General features: G+C 44.4%; 1 long non-coding RNA gene across 2 annotated transcripts in view; it reads left to right on the top strand.

The window, feature by feature from the left end:
* LOC142409613 (uncharacterized) overlaps nucleotides 1–21,841 on the top strand; it is a 67,407-nt gene that overhangs the window by 26,040 nt on the left and 19,526 nt on the right. The window contains exons 1-2 of one of the 2 annotated variants that reach the window (XR_012775711.1): nucleotides 1,711–1,823; nucleotides 4,340–4,461. This is a non-coding gene — a long non-coding RNA (uncharacterized LOC142409613). Of the gene's footprint in view, nucleotides 1–1,710; nucleotides 1,824–4,339; nucleotides 4,462–21,841 lie in introns of those variants that run through there. The other variant, XR_012775710.1, reaches the window with a different exon arrangement.

The following is a 21,841-nucleotide window of genomic DNA, read 5'->3' as shown; positions in this document are numbered from 1 at the left end:
GGGAAACCCAGGACAACACACAGCTCTTGAGCCAGAAGGAACAGATGAACATGGAGCTGAGGAACATGCCCATGACTACAGATTAGTTTCGTTACACACTTCCCCCCACCCAACCCTAAGCATCCATGATCAAAGCCTTGGGAAGCTCCAGAGGAAGGGTGCCTCCCAGCCATGAGCCTAGTACCGGTTGGTGTGTGAATCTCGCTCCTACTACGCAAGATAAAACAAACACAAAATCCCTCCTTACTGCTCTATGGGTGTGGGTAGAGGGTTAAAAACCTAACTCCTTCCCCACACAGCCACACTAGATAGACAGGCTCTGGCCTTGGTAATACAGCTTTCTGTGATAAATGATCTGTACAAGGCAGTGGATTTCTTATGGAAGCCACATGTTCCCTTTTCTTACCTAGAGCCACTCCAGTGACAAAGGGGACTGGCATGGAGCTCCACTTCACCAGTCCCATAAGGTCTCCTTCCTCATTGACAGACTGCTGGGAGAGAGAAACTTGTTTCTAGAGAAGCCTGAGACACTGGCTAAGAAAAACTCCAAGGATTCTGTGAAATGCTGAACCCATTACTCAGCAACCACAAAAAGAAACTGGTCTCAGATCCAGCTGCTGAGAAATGCTGCAAAGTGACATCTTCTCATTTAGTTTGGGCAGTCACACAGTGGTTTTGTTTTAAGCTTAGGAGAAATAATACGACTAGTATCACAGTCCAGCAAGAAGCGCTACAACATCCGTACTGACTCACATCTCTAGAGAAGGAAGAGCAGGCTGGCCTGGTACACTGCATTATAACAAATCCACCTTTAAAGAAGACCTCACACTTCCATTGCACAGCAGCATTTCCAATTATTTGTCAGGGTATGTACCCTGTGGCCCAAGAAATACCTTTTCCTAGCCCCAAAAAATTGCCGTGAGGTTTAGTCGGGATATGAATATGTGGCTAAGAGAGCCACAACTCACCAAACAACTGTTTTCCTGCTTTTGCACCTCAGGAAAATCCTGACAGGTCAAAGTCTGTAGGCACGTGAGGGTCAGTCAGCACAGCGCTGCCTGGAAAGCAGCAGCTGCTATGAATCATATCCTGGGAACTCCATAGAGAGGGTACAGATAAGTGAGGACAGGGCAGCATTCCCTTTCTGGCCCGGGACCTGGCTGTCTCATGTTCTAAACCAGCAAAAGAAACAGTATACGGGAAAGTATTTTAATGGAAGTGCAGAAACTGCTAGAAAATTCTAGGTATTAACAGTCCACTGTCCAGATGGAAAAATGTGTTTTGCAAGTTTCCAGAGGGGTATTTTCCTTCCCCAGTGCTGTTAAATATTTCCACAGAAAATCTGGGTGATACTTCTAATGAAAAAAAAAAAAAAATAGAGATCATGCCTCTAAAACCTGACACTGAGCCAGGAGGCTTGCATGTACCACAGAAGAACAGAACTAGATTTAAGTGTTACTTGAAAAACAAGAGTGCAGCTAGGTACAGACCAGAGTAAAGTGCTCACTGCGCTGGAGCAGGGGAAGGGAGGCGACCAGTCACTCCACTGCTCTGCAGGAAGGGCTCAAGGGATTACAGCAGATCACAGGCCAGACCCAAGTCAGCTGTATCGTATGGTTTTGACAAGGGGCAGGCACTAAGGGCTGTGTTAAACAAGAATATAGGATGCAAGAGGTGTGAAGTAACCCTTCCCTTCTATTCCATATCCACAGGAGTGCTGTGTCCAAGTAGCATCCTGCGCTTCAAAGCGAGGTGTAGACAAAGAGGGTCAACTCCCGAGGATGTCAGTGAGAACTGTCAGAAGTCTGGAAACCACATGGCTTGTGAGTAAATATTAAGTGGAAGGACTGGTTTAGCCCAGAAAAGAGAAGACAGAGTCAGTACATATCCTATTATTTACAAAAATAGCAAATGGGAAGGGGACAGTCTGTGCAGCCATGTTCCCTTTAATCAGGGCAGATAAAGGTGTACCTAAATGAGACCAAATGAAATTTAGGTTAAACATCATGGACAAATTTTGTAGCTGCAAGGATAATTAAGTATTGAATGAGTTGCCTGGGGAGATGGTGATGTTTCTGGCACAGGGAGGTTTTCATAACAGGTTAGACAAACAGGTGTAGTTAATCCTGCTCTGGGGTAGGAGAAGAAACGGGATGAGCTTGTAAGATCCCTTTGAGACTTGTAGTCTAGAGGAAACACTGACAGTGGAGAGCAGCTTCAATTCCTCCTTTCTTCTACAAGTGAGAACAAGGGTGCAAGTATGTTTTTAGAATACAGTTCTTGACCAGCCCCATAGTCCCCCTTTACCTGGCTAGTCCAACCTCTCCCTTCCTTCTCCTTTCCCCTAGCCCAAGAACAAGCATATTAGTTTTAGGTTATTTCACATTCTCCAGGCAGTCCCTTTTCCCAGTGCTCCCTCACTCCTTCCCTGAGGATCTAACTACTTCATCACCACCCCACCTATTCCACAAGCATGAGCTAACTGCTGAGGGTCTGACAGGTTACATACCCCACACGATCCTTGGCAACTTGCTTGGTGTTGCAATTTACTGCTTCTGTGTCAGACTGGAATAAAGCCTTGTGTGCCTTACTGTTGAAGTGTTATCTGTCCACTGATACTAGTTTACACAATAAAGATGCAACCTACTCCATGTCACGTGGCTCAGCTAGAACCTACATCGGCAACACTGCCAGGCCTACTTGCTGTCCTCCCACTTCCACCTGAATCAATCAGGTCAAGTGCCACACAGCATTTTGCAAGGGCTGAAAAACAGACTTGGTTCCTGGCTTGGCTGACAGAGCCAGAGTACAGAGCCTTGCCCAGGGATAGCTTCCTCTTTGCTAAGTGAGTATCACTGAGAATCCGTTGGTGGTTTTCAATGTTTCTGTTCCTGCTCTGGAAGTTGCCCTTCTTTAGCATTCTGTGGTCAGGCTGTGTCTGGTGCCTGCTAGCAGCCTTACGGACAGCTGCTACAAAGACAGTGGGAAGCACATATGAACAAAATGGGTGCACATTTCCAACAGCTGCTTTCAAAAAAAGCCTTCTGAAGCTTAACGTACAGCGAGCACTTTGTACCCAGCTAGAGACAGTCCTTTTTCCACCATGTTGCCTGACAAAACACAAATCATCCCATCTCCACGTAGCTCAACTGTTTCATAACAGATGGTGCTGCAGCAAACCCCCCCTCCCTCCAGCTGGTAATGGACCACCTCTTAGTGATGCAAGGTATAGCACTGCTGCTAACTCCTAGGGCCTGTTTGATCAAGGCCTTCCCACCCATTTCAGGATGGGTGGCTAACCAGTTGCAATCATCTCCTCCGCCCAGCAAGATACTAACTGACATCCAGGTTAGCCATGATTCCTTACTGACATGGCATTTCTGTTCATGCTTCGATTTACACGCTGAGGATTACGATAACTTCTTCTGGCTAAAGCTTGTGACAGTTCTGCCTGGCTCTGCCCCCACAAGATTTGGGAATTTGTCTTGCAGCTAGCTTTAGTGATGGATTACCAATGACCAACCATTCAAATATCCCAGTGCCACGGGATAATTCTGCCTCCTGTAGCCTCTTGCTTGTCATCCTGTTTCTCCTGAAGGTCCCATGTCCGGGAGCCCTAATCCTCCAGGAAAATTCATCTAAATTGTCTCTGTAATCCGGTGTATAAAAGCGTATAACCTTTAAGGCAGACACCACACTCCGCAGGCAAAGAAAGCACTTGCATTTACAGTGAGAAGCCTGCAAGACAAGTTTTCCTTTAACCTACCACCTGATAAGTAGAGAGCTTTAGCACTGCTGTCAGAGCTCCCTGAAGGAAAGGCTATAAAGAAGTAGGATTTGGCAAGAGCTGCTGTCATCTGCAAGACTGCCTCTTTGATCCTCCTTACACTTCTGTAATCATGCCAACAGCTCTGCAAAACAGAACAACAGAGCTGCTGCGTAAATGCAATCTCCTGCTCACTTCCTTTTTCCCTCTGATGGAATTTTTGCTTGGTGACATTTCTTTTTATACAGTAAGAAAACTCCTGCGCCTCCCTCTCCACAGTCTCTACCTCTTTATTGCAGCATTTCTGTTTAAGCTCATGGGAACCCTGACTCAAAGAAGTAGCGCTGACTATGAGACAGGACACTGGTCTGCAAGTGAGGAGACCCTCACACTGCCAGCCGTGCCTCTGACCAGTAATGAAACTGAGTAACTGAGCATTTCCCTTTTGCTGCTTTAGACTGGGAGCTCTACAGAATCATAACTGTTTACTGCGTATTTGCCTAGCACGTTTGCCTATAAGCATCCCCTGAAGCAAATCAGGGTTGAGTAACCCAGACTGCTCTCTGGCTTTAGGGGCTGCACAAACTGACTCCTGGACGCCATGAAAATGAAGAAGAGTGCAGATAAACTGTGATATGCGATCTCCAATGTACACGCATCAGTCCAGACAGTGGTTACTCCATGCCGTGTTATAGGTATTTCCTCTGATTTCTCACTGTATTTTCAGTACCATATTATGTTGCACAACAGCTGAAGAGTAATTAATGAAGTCAAGTAGGAAACCTTGTCCTGAAGAGTCAGCAATCGCCAAGACCTGACTCTGCTATGCCAAAAGCTGTGGCAAAACTCCAACCAGTCTCTTCCAGGGGCTCGCATTCATGTAGTGCCAGTATCAAGCTTTCAGAATGCAGTCATTGAAGACATCAGTCAAACAACATAAATAAAAATGCAGGGTTTTTTCCCCTCTAGTCCTGTTCTGATTTCTGAGCCCTGAAGGTAAGCATCGGCCACATTTCTGAACCTTTTTGCCTTGTTCTTTTTAACACAGTAACTATGATTTTCCTGTCAGTGTATTAACACAGAAGGTTAGTCTATAAAAAAAGAACCAAGCATGGAGGACTACACAATGATGTGCAAGGGCTGGCAATTATGACTTAAAGCATTTCAAGTCCAAGTCCCCCTTAATTCATGTAATAAAAACCTCTATGTACTTCATTAAAGTACACCCAATATGTTAATAATTCAATATTCATTGAAATATGTCAAGATTAACAGTATAAAAGTACAGGTAGAATACAGCATCAAACAGAAATGACGATTTTGCTTGAGACCCTTTGTGCATTGTAGATGAAAGCTGAGGGAGATAAAAATATATGTACAACTAGCATGCAAGCTTTCACTTGCAATTATGATCAAACTACCAAATCCTTTCACTACTTATGCTTCACTAGACTGTTTCTGTCTGTTTGTTCCTTTTTGAAAGGAACAAACCATGTCCAAGCTACGAACTATACTTATCCAGAGAGCATGAAATCAGAGCTTCCCAACATGTGCCTTTACAGTTAACATCCACCACATAATTAGTACTTTCTTTAAGAACATGTGTTTTTAAGTGGGAGCATCTTTGGAACCTTTGAATAGGTATTTTTAGCTTCAAAAACAAACAGAATTTGGACACTCAAAGCACTGTCTTTATTCTGTGTTGGTATAGCAGCCAGTACAACGGGTCTTGGTTCACAACCAGAGCTCCTGTAAACTGCCACAGTATTTGTTTTTAAAAAAACTCTCCCAGTGTCATCTACTAGTGTGAGAATTATGTCCTTCAGAGGATCTTGCATTTTGCGTGACTCCTGATTATTTCCTTTTTAGGGACAAACAGAGCCCTTTCATTTACCAATGCTTTAAATAAAAGGTGCCATTTAGAAAAGATGCAGTGTTTGGCTCCCTTTCACTTGATGCCTGCAGTACAGTTCAGTATTTCAGTGCAGCAGTCGATAGCATATTCTTGAACAGAATTGGAGAGTGAGAGCAAGTACAGTATTCATTGTAAACATGGCACGAATTCATTGACCCAAGGCAGCAGGCCAGGTCCAAAAGTTATCAGTTTGCAATTGACCTTAAATATTAGGCTTCCATGAGTATCTGTATTTAACAGGTTTGTCCCCCACTCATGTATCTTATTCTTTGTACAGTCATTTGTACCAGCGCAGAGAGACATGAAAATTTATCTGGATCAGAGTGGTAACATCTGACACGCACTCACTTAACCCTTCTGTCCTACATATTCATCAGTCCTTTTCTTTCTCTCATTCTCTGTTTACATCTAAGATGACATTTCAGACAAGACAGCAAAATAAAAGATCATTATTCTCTGCAGCACAAGGGCCAGATTCTCCATTGCTTTCCACCATGCCAGATCATGCCAGTGAAAGTCATTTGGCTTTACTGTAGCACAAGAAGAGCACAAAGCAGCCCGAGTGCTTTGTGTCCCCTCTTTGAGCAGGTTGAAATGGCAGCATAAGGTGTAATGGAAGGTCAGGCATATGGCACATAGTTTGTAAGCTGGAAACAAATACCATCAACTGGACTGCAACATGTACTTGTGCTCTCTGAATGTCAAACGAGAAAAACTCAGTAAGCACACAAAAACTTCCTCAGGAGCCTTGACCTATAGGATACAGTTTTCCCTCAGTCATTCACAGACTTAGACACAGCATCAACTTCTTCTGTTTGGTTCAACAGCATTAGCAGGCTCCCTCAGCTACCCAAGAGCTCATCTCCTCTGCAACCGAGAAGAGTGTTTCTTGAATGCCAGGACAGCTGTTGCTCTTTCTTGCACAGGCATTACCCAACACTGTCTTTAGCTCCACATACAGTTTTAGCAAAGTAATTTAAGTGGAAAATCAGGTAAAATATAGGGCAGATTGACGTGGAGATCATGTTAATAATTATTGAACAACATTACAGTAAACAGGAAAATAGCAAGCAGAGCTGCTCTGCTTTTACCCCACACTGCAGGTAAGGCACAGCCCGAGTCATATTTGACTAACAGGAATCTCTGCAGCAAAGCAAAAAACCTAATGTAATTGTATTGTTGGCATGGTCTTCACACCAATGTTGTGATACCAGAGGGAGGCAAAGAGAAATCTTCCATTCATTTTTGAAATGCCAAAAAACTCCCACCAAAATTAAGGATGAGATTTGAAGTATTTAAAAAATAACAGACTTTTTATGCAGTGCTCCCCAGTGATGCCTGACAACCTAGATGGAAGTCCTAAGCCTTAGACTGGGCCAGTCAAATCGTTTCTCCTGACAAAGTTAATCTAAAAGTCCTTTTCTATGTTATGACCTGTGTTTTGATGCACCTGGTAATTTCAAGCTGTGGGTATTCAGTTTCATTAAAGGAACAAACAAAAAGCTTTCTGCTGCAAAACAGTTTAAAAAAGTAGTTGGGAGGGAGAACTCGGGTCCCATCTCTTCTCTGCAAAACACAGCCTTACTTCTAACCAAGTGCTTTTTCATCAGAATTGCTCTGATTCCACTCACTGATTTACCCCTCATTTATTAAGCAGCCTGCTCTTACAAGCTCAGAGTTATGTTAAGATATATGTTCAGCTACCTTCATACGATAGGAATAACATTAAATCCTGTCTGGCTAAAACAGACCTCACAGGTTTTCTAACCATCCTTTCACTTCTTTCATTCCCAGAGCAGATTCTTCATTTTGAGCCATTTCAGCATTACTAGCTATGTGCCTCTTCATTGACCCATTATGGAAGGAAAATACACATGAACTGTGCACTCAACATATTTCAACATTTTAATGATCTAATATACATCTTTATCAACAGACTATTTCTTGTTTTAAGACCTTGATCCTGACAACCTGAAGCATGTCTTTAATAGTCCAGAAACAGTCTTACTGTGAGGGGATCTACGCAGCAGCTTAACGCTAAGCACGCATTAATGAACGCAGCGAACCTGGAAAATGGAAGCCTTTCCTAGCTCACCAGCACCCGAGCAGGCTTTGAGCAACAGCGCTCCCCTGGCACTCTACAGCAGCTCGTGTCAGTGGAGCACGGCGAGCTGAATGACAGAGAGGGCTTGATTTCAGACAGGTGGCAGAGCTGGGAAGCCAGAAGTCTTCCAGTCATAACTCCCATTAACTGCTGTACCCATTTCCAACGGGAACTGTCATTTCCCTGCTGGTAAGTTTTCATCTGGGCTGTCGCTGACAAGCCATCGAAGCGTCCAGCCAATCCTGCTCACACAACCAGTTATATGATCAACGGGGAGAGAACAGGAGCTAGACCTGAAAAGGCTTTTGGCCTCCTGCTGTGCTTAGATTATGATTTAATGCTGAAAAGTTGGCATGGCAACCAAACGCTTGGCAACAAAATGTCACGGCCAAGGAACAGGTCCAGAAGAGGGCCAAGCAAAAGCGCTGCCCAACTCTTCTGCGGGCAGATCAGTGTCCTACATACACTTCTTGTCAGCGCTTCTGTAGCAGCAAGGATTACATCAGAAGGAAGCGTTATTAATAAACTAGGCAGGTCTGCGATAAGTGAATTGCAAATTTCTCCAAAACACTCGAAATGGACCCTGGCGCCTCATTCAGGCTCCTTTCGCTCCGTCCACCCGTTGCCACACGTTGCCAGGAGACAGTCTTGCTCCACACGAGGACTCACCACTAACTGCCATTGTGCTCTCTCTCCATGTCCCCTTCCTCCCCTGTCCTGCTCTTGCTCCCCTCAATGACAGGAGCCTTGGCAATGCCCTGTTTCTCAGTTCTGACACAATTACCTCTTTTAATTTGGAAGTTTTCAAAAGCTTTTTGCTTTTTCTACAATGATCAACTGAGCAAAATCCCCAGCTCACACAACTCCAGACTTGCAACACACAGGCTGGAAAAGGGACGCAAGTGCCTTAAAGGCTAGGGCTGACCTAAGGGGAAATTACTGAAGTACACTGTGAAGGACCTGTGTCAGATGGATCAAAGACTACTCGTTCGCTGCATAAGCACTGTGGCTGCATGTCCTGAAGACTAAGATATTTAGCCTGGGTGCCTAGTTAGTGCACACAAGATGTTAGCCTCATTTGTGCTGGGAACTTTTTATAACCCATTAAAGCATACCCTTGGCTATTTAAATGCTCCCAGGCTTTTGTTCCATCCTATAGGGCTTCAAAAACCTCACTTGCCTTTGGATATTGGCAAGCTTAGTCCCATGCACATCAGAAAATAAGCCATTCATTCTTCAGCCTTCGTGAAGTGCGTTCCTTATACCCCTAAAGGAAACCTTTTGGATATAGACTCAGTATGAGTCAGTACAGTGTCACCGTCCCGAGTCTGCTGGCACCAGTGCCAATCTCTTACTTCAGACAGCTGGGCTGTTAAGCAGATAAGTGAAGTTAAAGGCTAATCAGTTCCAGGGTTGGTTTGCCAAGTACTGTGAGCCAAGGATCAGTTTACGCTGCCATTTGGCATCGTCTTCCATGGTCAGAACAAACCGAAAGGTGGCAGCTGAGGAGGAGACCACTGTTGTAGCAGAGACTTCAGCACTCAAAGGCTGTAAGAGAATAGCGTAGCTAAGGCATAACTAGAGAACGTAGTGCTTCAGCTTCCTCAAGGATCTTGGAAAGCAGTCAGAAAATGAGCGAGGATTTTAATGCTCCATTTGCACGGACTTAATCACACAGCCTGTCCCTGCACCTATGGGGAAAGCAATTCCTTTACATGTTATTCCCAGTGCTGTATCCAGATAGAAGCATCAAGTCATCTTGTCTTTCCCTGGATGAGAAATCCTTCACTGTCTGCAAGAAAACTAAACTGTGTCCAATCTCCATCACTGCCAATACTTCTTTTTCTCATTCCAGCATTCCTGTTCCCTGTCCTACACTTCACCCCTCCCTGACCATCTCTTTTCCCTCCCTAATGTCATAGTTTTCCACATGCTCCTAGACACACATCAGCTCTTTCCCCCTCATGTCATTTAACCTGGACAAACTGACACAAAGAAAATAATTTTAACGAGTGGACAGGCTAATTAGACTAATTTCTTTCATTTCACTACAACTTCACTGTCCTGTTTCCAATTCACTCTAGCACCATGGGACACATTCCCCTCATTCTTCCCTCCCATCACTAGGAGCAGTGACAAACGAGTTACATATTGTTACTGTTTTGAGACTCCACAGTTGACAACGACATTGGAAAACAAAGCATGAACCTCACTGTTTCCAGCTTTCACAATCAGAACAGAGTAGCTGTGTTGTGAGCTAAGAGTGATGAAGCAGAGGAGCGGATTCTCTATCAGCAACCCCGGCTCTATGCCTTACTAGCTGAAGGTAAATGGTTGAGATGTTCCCTTGTACAAAATCGAAGGGGAATTTCAGACTACTCAGGCAGCAAAGCAAGTGCTCAGCATGCTAGGTGATACAGCGGGCAGCTGAACAGTGCTGCAGCGCGTGTAGAATAAAGGTGCATGGGTAGCACCAAGCTGCTAATTGCACCTTCTCTCACCATGCAGTCGTAATGACCATGTTAGTAACCAAATTAGCTATGCTCATAAGCCTCACTAGGATAGCTGTGTCGTTTGTAGAGCTCCATGAGGTAACTGTAGCTGGTCCTAATTCATTTGAACTTACTTGCCAACTCCACGTTTACTAATACGTGGAACTACATACAGAAATCTTTCAGACGCACCAGAGGCACACCATAGGCCCAGCACAGACAAACTGCAGGTCTCCCAGTGTGTGGAAGGGTTATGTTTGCCAGTCGCTGCCTGCCCATCCCTCTCCTTTTGTCTTTGATTAAAGATACAAGCCACACACTGACCAGCACGTGGACAGCCAGTAAAGTAAGTGCAAGGAGGTTCACAAGCACAGACACATACAGCTGAGGCTTTGTTCTGGTCATGTTTACTTGCAAGGCAAACAGTTAGGCATTGTTTCTGTCTGACAAATTGTAACTGTCCAGCTAGGAGAGATCTAGCTGCAGCTGGTTAGAGCTGTTTTCATTTCTTACCTCCTCCCCCTCCCTCTTCAATAACTTACAAATCCAGCTTACCCAGGGACAAAAAGAAAAAGTACAAGCTGCTCGTTGGCTTCCTTCCCACTTTGAATTGACACTGACCTAACCAAAGTCCCTACCTCAACTGCCAGCAGAGGTAAGTTCCTTATTGAAGCATGGCTTGAAAGGTGAACTCACACTTGACAGGTGTCTCAAAGACACTAAGGTCCTGCACTTTTGTTATTATGAGGAGCAGTCAAGAGAGATGCCCTTTCATGGTCCCCACTAAAGAACTCTCAGCTTCTCAGACACTAGAGAACAATGGACATTTGATAGTGTTGGAGCACAGCCACAGGAACCTCAGAGCTATTTACTACCTAATTACTTTTTTGCCTTGTATACCACCTGGTGCAGCAGGTACTAATCATCCACTGTACAACACCAACTGCCATGTACAACCCCTAGTACCAGTCTCAGAAAATGAGTATGAAAGCGCTCTATCATAAGAACAGAGCCATTCATTTTCTGTTAAGACAGACATAGAAAAGTAGTACCAGAATGCTACTAAGTGTTTGATTTACACCCTCTTTCCATCAAGTAAATTACAATACCTTTTTTAGGACAACTTACTACTTTAGAAGGACGTTAAGGCTCAATCACAGCAGAAGAAACACCTGTTGGTGAAGGAGCTGATAGTCTTCACAGAGAAGAGGTGGCAGAATCAGATTGGTGTTAAGTGATGTAAGATCTGTTATAGATCTGCAAAGGGAACCCAGTGGTCCTAGGAATACAGAACCAAACTGAAATTCCTGGCTCACTGAAGCCTAAAGTCTTGTTCCTAAAGACATCAGTATCATATGAAGTAGGTCCAAACAGATGCTTGTTAGCTTCACTGTTCTGTCAAGAAGCTGGTTTCAGAACCTCTTCCCCATCTTGGGCGCCTTTCCTGTGAACCACACTGTTTTCTCCTTTGAGGACTCTGAATTCATGAAGGGATGAGGAGGTGGCCTTCAGCAGAGGTCATAAAGTAAACGAATGAATAGAAAACCCTAGAGAACACGTATACTAACAGAGATGTTGGCTCGGGCTTTACTATAGCCCTGAATTAGACAGTCACTCTGTTGGGGGGAGCATTGCACCAAGAGATTAGAGAGGTGACACCCAAGCCATGGGGTGACTTGTGTCAAACACCAGTTCCCATTAGCGTTTGTAGAGAATGGGACTGCAGCGAGGACAGAGTTAATCCAAGTAAACCACAACTGTGATCCGAAGCAGACTGAGCAACACCTCTTCCTGTTGCCCACCATGGGGCTTGGGCCCTGTAATTGCAGTGCAAACAAAAGTATTGGGAAAAACATGAGGACATGGAACATCACTAGAGACAATCATTTCTTTCTGTATGGGAGGTGGAGACCTAAGCGCACAGGATTGGCAATTGGTTCCAGCTATCTGGATCACCAAAGGCAGAGTCCTGAGCGTTCAGACAGCCCAAGCCACTACCAGAGCAAAGCAACTCTAAAATCCCATTTTCCAAATAATCTTACTTACATTATATAGCATTTTGAAACTGTTTTCCTTTTCAGTTTTTTTCCCTTCTGTAATTAAAAGCCAATGTTCTTTACCTAGTGCTGAAATGCCTCCAAATAGCCACAAACACACAGGAAGTCTTTCAGAGCATAGTTTAAATCTGAACTTGTACCATCATCCAGAACCCTGGCCTTTGACTCCTGACCAAACAGTAGGACTAGAAGCTAAGTGCGCAGTTCATGTACATATAATTTGTGCTTATATGTGTGTTAAAGGAGTACATTTTAAGGACTATAAAACATGTCACAAAATCCAAATGAAACAAGCAGAACATGAGCCCCAAAGTTCTTAATTTATTAACCCCACCATCAGTATAGAAACCAAGTCTGAGACAGCAGTGTTAACATTTCTACTGCATTGCATTTAACATGCTTCTTTAAACTTTTTTGCATGACAACCTTGTGTGCGAGAACTCAGAGCTGGGTCACCCAGACATCAATTTCCCCTTTAGAAAGGGAAATTGTTCTTGTGGGCACTGGTGAGGGAAGGCATGCTCAGCTTCAGTTTTGTGAGGCTAGCTCATACCAGCAGACCTCACGACTGCCCCTCTCGCTTGTTCCTCCACTTATGAAGAATTCTACAGATAAACTTCACTTTATCTGAAGCGAGGAAGTTACCACCGGATGCAGAGAGTCGGGAAGGACAGCAACCTATTGCACAGAGCAATAGCTTTAGAGGAACAGCCATTTTCCCATGCAGATGGGAAAACAAGAATGTTAACCACTCGAGTGCCATGCCACTAATTCAGCCTGTACTGGGCTCACTGCTTCAGCGAACTGAAGGCCTTTTCCCTTACAATTGAAAGGGAGAAGAGTAAACTATTGAAGCTCTTTCATAGCCTGAGCGGATAGAAATTAGAAGCCTTAAAATCAGAGGCTCTGAGGCAGGGATTCTGTACCTTGCACTGCAGCAGGTATCAAGCCTTTTCCTCTGCTCTCGACTCCCCATATAACCTTGGCTTCTTGGGCTTAGTGATTAGCCAAGAACACAACGCCCAGGAGAACTGATAGCTGCCGGTCCGGTTCAGCTGTCAAAGGTCAAGGCAGCTAGAGAAAGCACTGTATGCTCAGGAGTCGATCGCCCAATTGTTTCAAGAGTCACTTGGGCTGTCTTTGGAGGGCACTTGAAAAATTAAGCTGGTGTGAAAGAACATAGCTAACCAGGACATTCTCTTTTCAGAAGTGCTCTGCTCAATCATCCTTTGTTGCTCAAGTAGGAAGTCTGAGGGCAAGTGATAGCACCTCCCATATCAGGCTGCCAAGCCCTGAATGATATGTGTCAAAATTACACTTCTGACAGATGGCTATGCTTCTGTGGCAATAAAGCACACAATGCCCATCCCTATGCTCAGAGTCACCTGCTCAGAAAGTAGCTTCAGATGTATGCCATGTGTCTTCCTGGGAAATGTCTTAACCTAGATGAGACATCTTTTTGTGGGCTTTTCCCTTTTTGAAGGAAAAAAAGGACAACTTTATGTATTCCTCTATTTGAGAATTTGGCTTGAGCATGTAAGTTGAGTAAAATTAATTTCAACAATACATTACTTTTCCTTGATCGTAAAGAAAAGATCCCACTACTATTCCTTCAAAAAATAATTTCAGTAGAGAACTAGTAAGATATCTCCCTTTCTTGGTTGGCTGTCACTCCCAAAGTTGCTGTTGATATTATAGTACAAGTTTGACATTAGAATACCGATCATCTATAGATGAAGAAACAACAGACCTGTAACAAACATAATGAGACAACAATCTCTGAAAAACTGTGATTTCCTTTCTGGTAGCAAGCAGTGCCTACTGAGCTTAGCTACTGAAGATTCTGCTCATCCAGAGCCTATAACAAGTAAAATGAAAAGACAGGCAAAAAATTGCTGCTGTAAAGAGACCCTAGCGCCGAGGAGGGTGAGAGCCAGTGGTCCCTGTCACTTCCCACCACCCTTCACACAGGATTTCCAGACTCTCTGGTCAGAGCGTTAGCGGTGGGCAGGCTGCTTGACCTCTGCAAACTGCTGTACACACACACAGGCTCAGCCTTGCACATGCCCAGTGCATCCATTGGTGCACAGCGTGCCTCGTGGCACTTGCGTTATCAGAAGCACTGCAGAGGATTTAACAAGCCAAAGAACAGGAGACCTGTTTTCTCAGAGGAAATGTTCTCTCCCTGACATCATGGAAAGAAACCACCGCAATCTTAGGATACTTAAAGAAGAGCACTGTAACACATGTCTACAAGTGATACTGCTCCAAGGCCCATTTTGTCTCCCAGAAAAACAACCATCTCCATGGGTGGCATGGATATAGCCTGTAACAGATTAAGGGTGGCAACATCACAAAGCCGCAAAGGTCGACAGAAGCTCCTTGGTTCAGCTGCTAAGCAGATAACGTAGGGGAAAAAAAAAAGAAAAAAAAAGAGTAAAGCCTTCAAGCCTTCCAGTGGTTATCCCCCCATTAACCACTTCTCCTCTGGAGGGTTAAAACAAGCAAACGGATTCAAGGACAAGTGCCTCACGAAGCCTAAAGACAAGCCTCCCTGTACTGAAAATTAAGGAGTGGTTTGCTCTATTCCAGCATAGTACAATCCAGGCTCTTGGCTGGCAGGCAGCCACAGAGCTGGCTCTTCTGTAATAACTGAAACAAGTGGATCAGGATCTTGTTTACCAAGAGCAGCCACCTGAGTTTGGAGATGGCGATCTCGAACTTCAGAAGCCGGGAGGACTTGAAATATCCCCAGGGGTGCAACATGCTGCATGTATCCCAGCCCAGGCCTTTGCCTCATCTACTTAAGTCTGCTGCTTTACGGGGGAGAGCTGCAGTTCATAGTTTGCAATGTCATTTTATTTTCTTAATGCTCTAGGATTAAAGTCCTCCAGGACTTGCTCACCCTAAGGAACCAAGGCCCATCGACACAGTCTTTACAAAACCAACAACTTGCCACTTGGCCAGCCTCTACAGAGGCTTTATATCTGCATATCCTGATAAGATAAGGATACATCAAAGGTGTGACTAACTCCCGATTGCCTCTCTCAGCTGCTTTAGCTTTGTCCCTGCAGCATTATTACTTTGAAGTACAAGTCATTACTCCCTACTTACATAAGTCCTTCAGGGAAATCTTTACTTTGTATGAAGTGCAATCTAGCTGTCCCTCTGCCAGAGATAAGTTACGGCACAAGCCCTACCTGCAGCACTGGAGGGAACAGCGTGCCACAATTGCTTATCAGCATTAACAGCCACCCTGCTCTGAGGCACAAGTCACCCCATGGCTTGGGTGTCACCTCTCTAATCTCTTGGTGCAATGCTCCCCCCAACAGAGTGACTGTCTAATTCAGGGCTATAGTAAAGCCCGAGCCAACATCTCTGTTAGTATACGTGTTCTCTAGGGTTTTCTATTCATTCGTTTACTTTATGACCTCTGCTGAAGGCCACCTCCTCATCCCTTCATGAAAAACAGAACACTATACACAAACAACCGTCAGCTGCTTCAGTGCCAAGTCCAGCAGTTCCCAAGCACTTAGTACAGGTCAGTTAAGCAAAAGCTCTCCAATTCGGGAATAAACACAGATGCCTCCTGCAGGCTCTGCTGAAGGGATAGCAGGCACCAGCTACCAGCAGTAATGAAACTAGTAGCCCTGATTGGATTTGCCGTTAAAATGAACACAGGATCCTTAGGGTTATGGTACTGAGGTACTCTTGCTTATGCAATTTAAGGTTTCAATGGAGCAACTTTCAGTTACAAATGTAACCAAAATACAGGCCAGTGAACATACTGGTTCAGAACCAACTGCAGTAAGCAGCAGTGCTACTATGCACAGTCTGAAGGCATTGCACAAGCTTACATCTATATACAACAAGAAGTTACACAAATACCTTACAGGAGAAAAGAATAAAGTCACAAATAGACATTAGAGAATCATAGAATCATTTAGGTTGGAAAAGACCTTTAAGATCATCGAGTCCAACCATTAACCTAGCGCACTGCCAAGTCCGCCACTAAACCATGTCCCTAAGCACCACATCTACACGTCTTTTAAACACCTCCAGGAATGGTGACTCCACCACTTCCCTGGGCAGCCTGTTCCAATGCTTGACAACCCTTTCAGTGAAGAAGTTTTTCCTATTGTCCAATCTAAACCTCCCCTGGGCAACTTGAGGCCATTTCCTCTTGTCCTATGGCTTGTTACTTGGGAGAAGAGACCGACACCACCTCGCTACAACCTCCTTTCAGGCAGTTGTAGAGAGCGATGTGGTCTCCCCTCAGCCTCCTTTTCTCCAGCCCCAGTTCCCTCAGCCGCTCCTCATCAGACTTGTGCTCTAGACCCTTCACCAGCTTCGTTGCCCTTCTTTGGACATCTCCCATGAGCAGACTCACCACAAAGTAAACAGCAAGAAAGCTGTTCACTTTCGTTTGCCCCTTTATATTGGTCATGGGTCAGATCCAGCGTCCTGACTGATCCTTGCTCTGGAGGAAGACAGGCATTTAAAGAAGCACTCACACAATTATACCAGGAGTTACAGTAATATTGGCTGCTTGTTTGGCATGGCAGGTGAAGAGGAGCAGAAACCCTTACATGTCCTATTTGGATGCTAAAACCAAATAGTGCCATTTCCATAATCTGTTCCTCACAGATTCCATCTCTGGTGAAACGCATTTTTTTAATAATGTAAAATAGATCTGAACTGAACCACATTGCTGAGCACCCTAGTGCAGCACACCTATAACTGGAATTCCCAGCTTCTCTCGTTCCTGAAGCTCTTGGCTCTTAGCACAACATCACTTTCTTTCATCCCTGCATACCAGCTTGTCGGATGTCCCATGTGCTATTTTATACAGGTTACAAAGTCTTTGGCAGAGTGCTTGGGCTAAAGCACAGGCAGCTGTAGCCAAAGTTAAGCGATTCCTCCCCAGAGCTGGTAGCCACAGCTCTTGAGCCATAGAGTCAGTAAGAGCAGTGGAGTCACTTTGTAATTATAACATAATCTTCCCTTCTAAGGTGTTTATATGCTTTCTGGACAGGACATGGCTAAACAAAATGACCTGCACAACCTCAGATGGCAGAGCTGTTGGCAGTCTCCTGGTCACCCAGGTTAGCATGTTGCGTGTCATCCAGTGGTGTGTAAACTTTATTATTCTAAAAGCAAAGTCACCCCATTAAGAACAATGCCTTAAGCAAGGCTGAAGAATGTTTCATGCTTTCTGAACTCAAAGTCTCTCTGTGCACCTGCACCCAAGAGACACAAACACCTGCTAGTCCCAGCAAGTCCTCTTTATAACGATACATTTCCCTTATTGAATCAAATATCTGGAAAAAATGGCTTGGCAATGAAATTATAAAATCTACTGGAAGCTACAGAAAATTTTTATTTTCATCCTTTGAAACCACCTTGCTATTCAACTGTGCAGAGAATTCAGTGTTTGAGAGGGGGTTTTTTTGGGTGACGGAGGGGGAGTTGCAATTCTCTTCATGCGCTGAGCACATTGACACTAGAGGTGCAAAAAGCAAGAGCCATTCCAGACAGGGAAAGGAAAGGAGAGGGCAGCGTGAAGCATGGAGAGGGACCCCGTAGGCAAAACAGGAAGCTCCAGCGGAGGAGGAAATGCTTCAGTGCTGTCTTAAAAACATTTTTCTATGAAACTCCAGGCAGCTAGAGAGAGGTGGAAGAAAAACAGCTTTCTGCTGATTCAGCTATCTAAAGCTCATGTTCTGCAGCATATGGACTGTTGCGCCTTTCCCCAAAGAGAGCGCCGCAGCTTTCAGCAGCTTGTGCTACCACTGTACAAGCAGCTGGAGCGAGGAGCCAGCCTCCTGACAACAAGCCCTGGGCACACACACTTTCATTTCACGTGCGCAGTCTGCATGTGTCATTAGAGGTTTGTAGAAGTTTGTTTGTAGAATTAGATGGGGCACGGTCATAATCCTTTGGTGGCATATCCTCTTCCACATATTTGGAAGCACCCTGTCCAATGATGAGGTTTGCTACATCATGCAGCATCATTTCCAGTCCCTGGCTGTCAGGGTACTATACGGGGGAATGCTGTACAGCGGCAGCCTCGAAAGCCTCAGCTGGCACTTCACTTCACTAGCAGATTGGTTTCCCCAAGACACTCAGAAAGCGTCTTCTGACGTAAAGGTGTTAAGATAAATTGGAGTAATTGGATCACAATGAACCAGGATGGACATTCCCATTTAGAAATAAAGTACCATTCATTTGTCTTACCTTATTTTAGTGCATGTGTAAGTATAGAGGAAGCAGACTCCTTTTTATGGGTTAAGAAACCAAAAGTGTGAGCAATAAGGAAAGGTTAGAGGTGGCAAGTGTCTAGAGATAAGAGCAATCCTTGTATATCAGGTTGTGATGTCAGATGAGATAAGTCACAGGTATCACTAACACCTTGGCATGGTCACAGCCACACAGCTCCTTCCTTCTGTGAATTAAAATCATTACAGACACTTAGCCTTTCAGACACAGCCTTTCTCCAAGCATTCCTGGGTACTTCCTGTGAATGAATGACAGGATGAGAATCAATAAGCACTGTTCTTCCTAATGCAGACATCTCAAAAAATAATGGAAACTTCATGGACTTCAGTTGCAACTGTCCATTTAGTTTGTTAAATGCCAGGAGATCTCTTGTGCAAAAGCCAGTCAGCTTCTTAAAGCCGATTTAGATAATCCTATGATCCCTGGAACAACAAACAGGCAGAATTTCCAAGTACAAAGATGGCCCTGTAGTCAACATCTCTGAAGTTGAAAGACTTTTTGTTTTCAAAAAGTCAGCATCATCTCCAAATTTTCTCAGAAGCCGATGTAAAGAGGACCTCACTCCAACCTCCATTTTGTAGTGGGTAAACCTTTTTCGCCTAATGTGCAGGGCTCCTCCAACACAGAGGGTAGTTGTTGTAAGACACACACAAGCCGAAACACACACACACACACACACATACGCACGCATGCATGATCTACCCAACCTGCTTTTGTTGCTGTGGGGGTTCAGCAAAGTCTGTTACCCATTTTGCTGAGTACTCTTTTTTTCTTTCTACTAATGGTGAAAGGCAGTTTTCAGTTCGCCATCAATGGTGATCTCAAACTGACAGGCCAGTGAAACATTGCATAAACCACAAAAGAGTTTGCTTTCCTTGGCAGCACGCCCAATTCTGTCATATTAATGCTCTGCCAACAGCTATTGTCCTTGACAAGTGACTCTGCACCGGCAGAACAGGATCCACTGCAAAAAAATTCTTCCCATGTGCTACATTGCTAGCATCTTCTCAGCTTTTAGGAAGGCTCAAAATATTTGCCAACGCTGGGAAATGCACATCCCCTAGAAAACAGAGCTATTTTACAAAACTCAGGGGCAGTGATTTGGCATCGGAAGAAAGAAACACGGTCCAGGAGAAATTAGCCACAAAAAGGCATAAAATGCAAGCAGAAGAGACCTAGGCAGACTCCACAGAGCGAAGCAAGACACAGTACATTGGTGGATGAGGCTGTATTGCATTTGTGCTCCCTGCATTTTTTTTGTTTGCTTGTTCCCACGTAAAAACCAGTTTTGGAAAAGAGGAAGTGATACATACAGATCCAGGGACTTGTCTCCTTGTTTAGAGCAATTAAGCGTGCAGCCAAGTGACTGCATGCGCGTCTTTACTTTTGTCTATCACTTGGAAGAGAGCACAGAGATAATGAGGAAAGGGTATTCACACTGTGCAAGGATAGGCGGTCAAGTAAGCAGGCCAGTTAGTACACCACTGGCTTCTTTAGAGGCTGGCTTAGGGCGGGACGTAAAAAGCACTTTGGGGACCACTAAAACGCCGTGTTTTGCTAACACTGAAATACCCTGTCCAGGTTCTACTTTGTTAATACCCTCTCATTTGTGATGAAACAAAGTGCAGAAGAGTTCCCAAATACGAGACTGAAACATTTTCTTTCAGTGAAGAGCAAATTCTTCTTCCTCCCATCGCAGAAACCCTCCCACAGAAAGTTTTAATTCCATTTAGCTGCATTTTCTAATGAATAAAATGCTCTGTTGCAAAGTTGTCAGCCCGCCTGAGCAAAGCAGGGCACTATCAAACTGCTTAAATACTGACAGTAAGAATTTTCCTTTTAAAAAAAGGAAACGAAAGAACATTATATGAGTCACGGAAAACTTCCCCCATGTAAAAACAGAGCTGAAGGGGGATTTCTGGGAGCCAGTGAGACCAGAAAGTACAGAACTGGCATGTTGATCCATCCATGGGTGCTTAACCTTCAGATAGCTATTAGCTTCTGTAGAGGGACTGCATCTCAACAAGGCCTTGAGGAAGTCTGTAAGTACTAATTTTCACCAAGGAACAGAATTACGGGAGTGTGCCTAGCTTGTATTTAAAAGAGAGGACTTTCCACAGCAAGAGTGACCTTGGTTATGGCTGCTGCTTGTCAACATGCTGTAAACTGCTGAACCAAAAAGAGAGGTGCCCCCAGCTGGCTCAGTGCCCCGGTGCACAGCACGCCACTGCGCCTTGGGGGGGCCCTGCGGGCAGTTTCTTGAGCTCCGTGGAAGCTTTTCCCATGCTCAAGGAGGCATTCATGTTCCCTACTAATAAGTCAGAATGTGTTAAGCTTCAGGTCATGACGTGTTATAGGCAGATAAACCTAGGAGTTAAAAGGACACCCATCCATGCTATGCCAGCTGCTTCTGAGGGGAGAGGTCTCATAGCGTGAAAAGTCAAATGGTTCAAATCTCCATTCATTCGCCTTTCAGCTAGACAAACTTTCTGGCACTTTGTCTCATCTACAGAGGAAGCTCGCCCCCCATCACTTTTTGCTCTGCTTTTAAGGCAGCAGAGGAAAGGACGCATGTTCCTTTCAAAGCACCTGTAGATCTTGGAACAGGAAGTTGTGTGTCTGTTTTATTTAATTGTTGATGTTATTATCCCATTCTTGCTTTGGGATATTAGGCAAAGCTTCCTTTCTGTGATGAAAGAGCAAAAACACCCTCTGCATACCTAAAGCAAGAAGATATAAGAGAAGCTCCCTAAATGGTTTTGCTCTGTTTTTGTGACACAATCCGTGTGCCAGAAGAGGACGTTTGTGAATGAGATCTGAGTTTTATGGAAATGCGTTACACTTGAGACTTTAAACAGAAATCCATAGTTGCTGTGCTCTGACATTTTAGCTTTTGCTAGTCTTTACATAGACCTTTTCTCTTTTCGTACTTACACAAGTTGTGCTTCCTCTCCCACCCCAGGGGATTGCCTGTGAGTTTTGAATAAAGTCTCTTCTTGTCATAAATTGAGAAAGTGTTACCATTTTTGTAGCTGAGAGTCACCTATGCATGGGCAAAGCTTTAAAGACACAATTTTCAAAGGTGGCTGGGGATTTGACTACTCAATTAAACCAAGAGAAATTGAATGTCCCAATCCTCTGAGGTGCTTTGGAAAAATCCCTCGCTAAATGTAGCAGCTTAATGAAGATCTAAAGACACATAAAGACATTTTCATCTTTTCTTCTGCA

Source organism: Mycteria americana, chromosome 4 (genome assembly GCF_035582795.1).
Source record: "Mycteria americana isolate JAX WOST 10 ecotype Jacksonville Zoo and Gardens chromosome 4, USCA_MyAme_1.0, whole genome shotgun sequence".
NCBI classification, from domain to species: domain Eukaryota; kingdom Metazoa; phylum Chordata; class Aves; order Ciconiiformes; family Ciconiidae; genus Mycteria; species Mycteria americana.
Note: the sequence above shows the minus strand (reverse complement) of the source record. Positions and strands in the feature narration are given on the sequence as shown.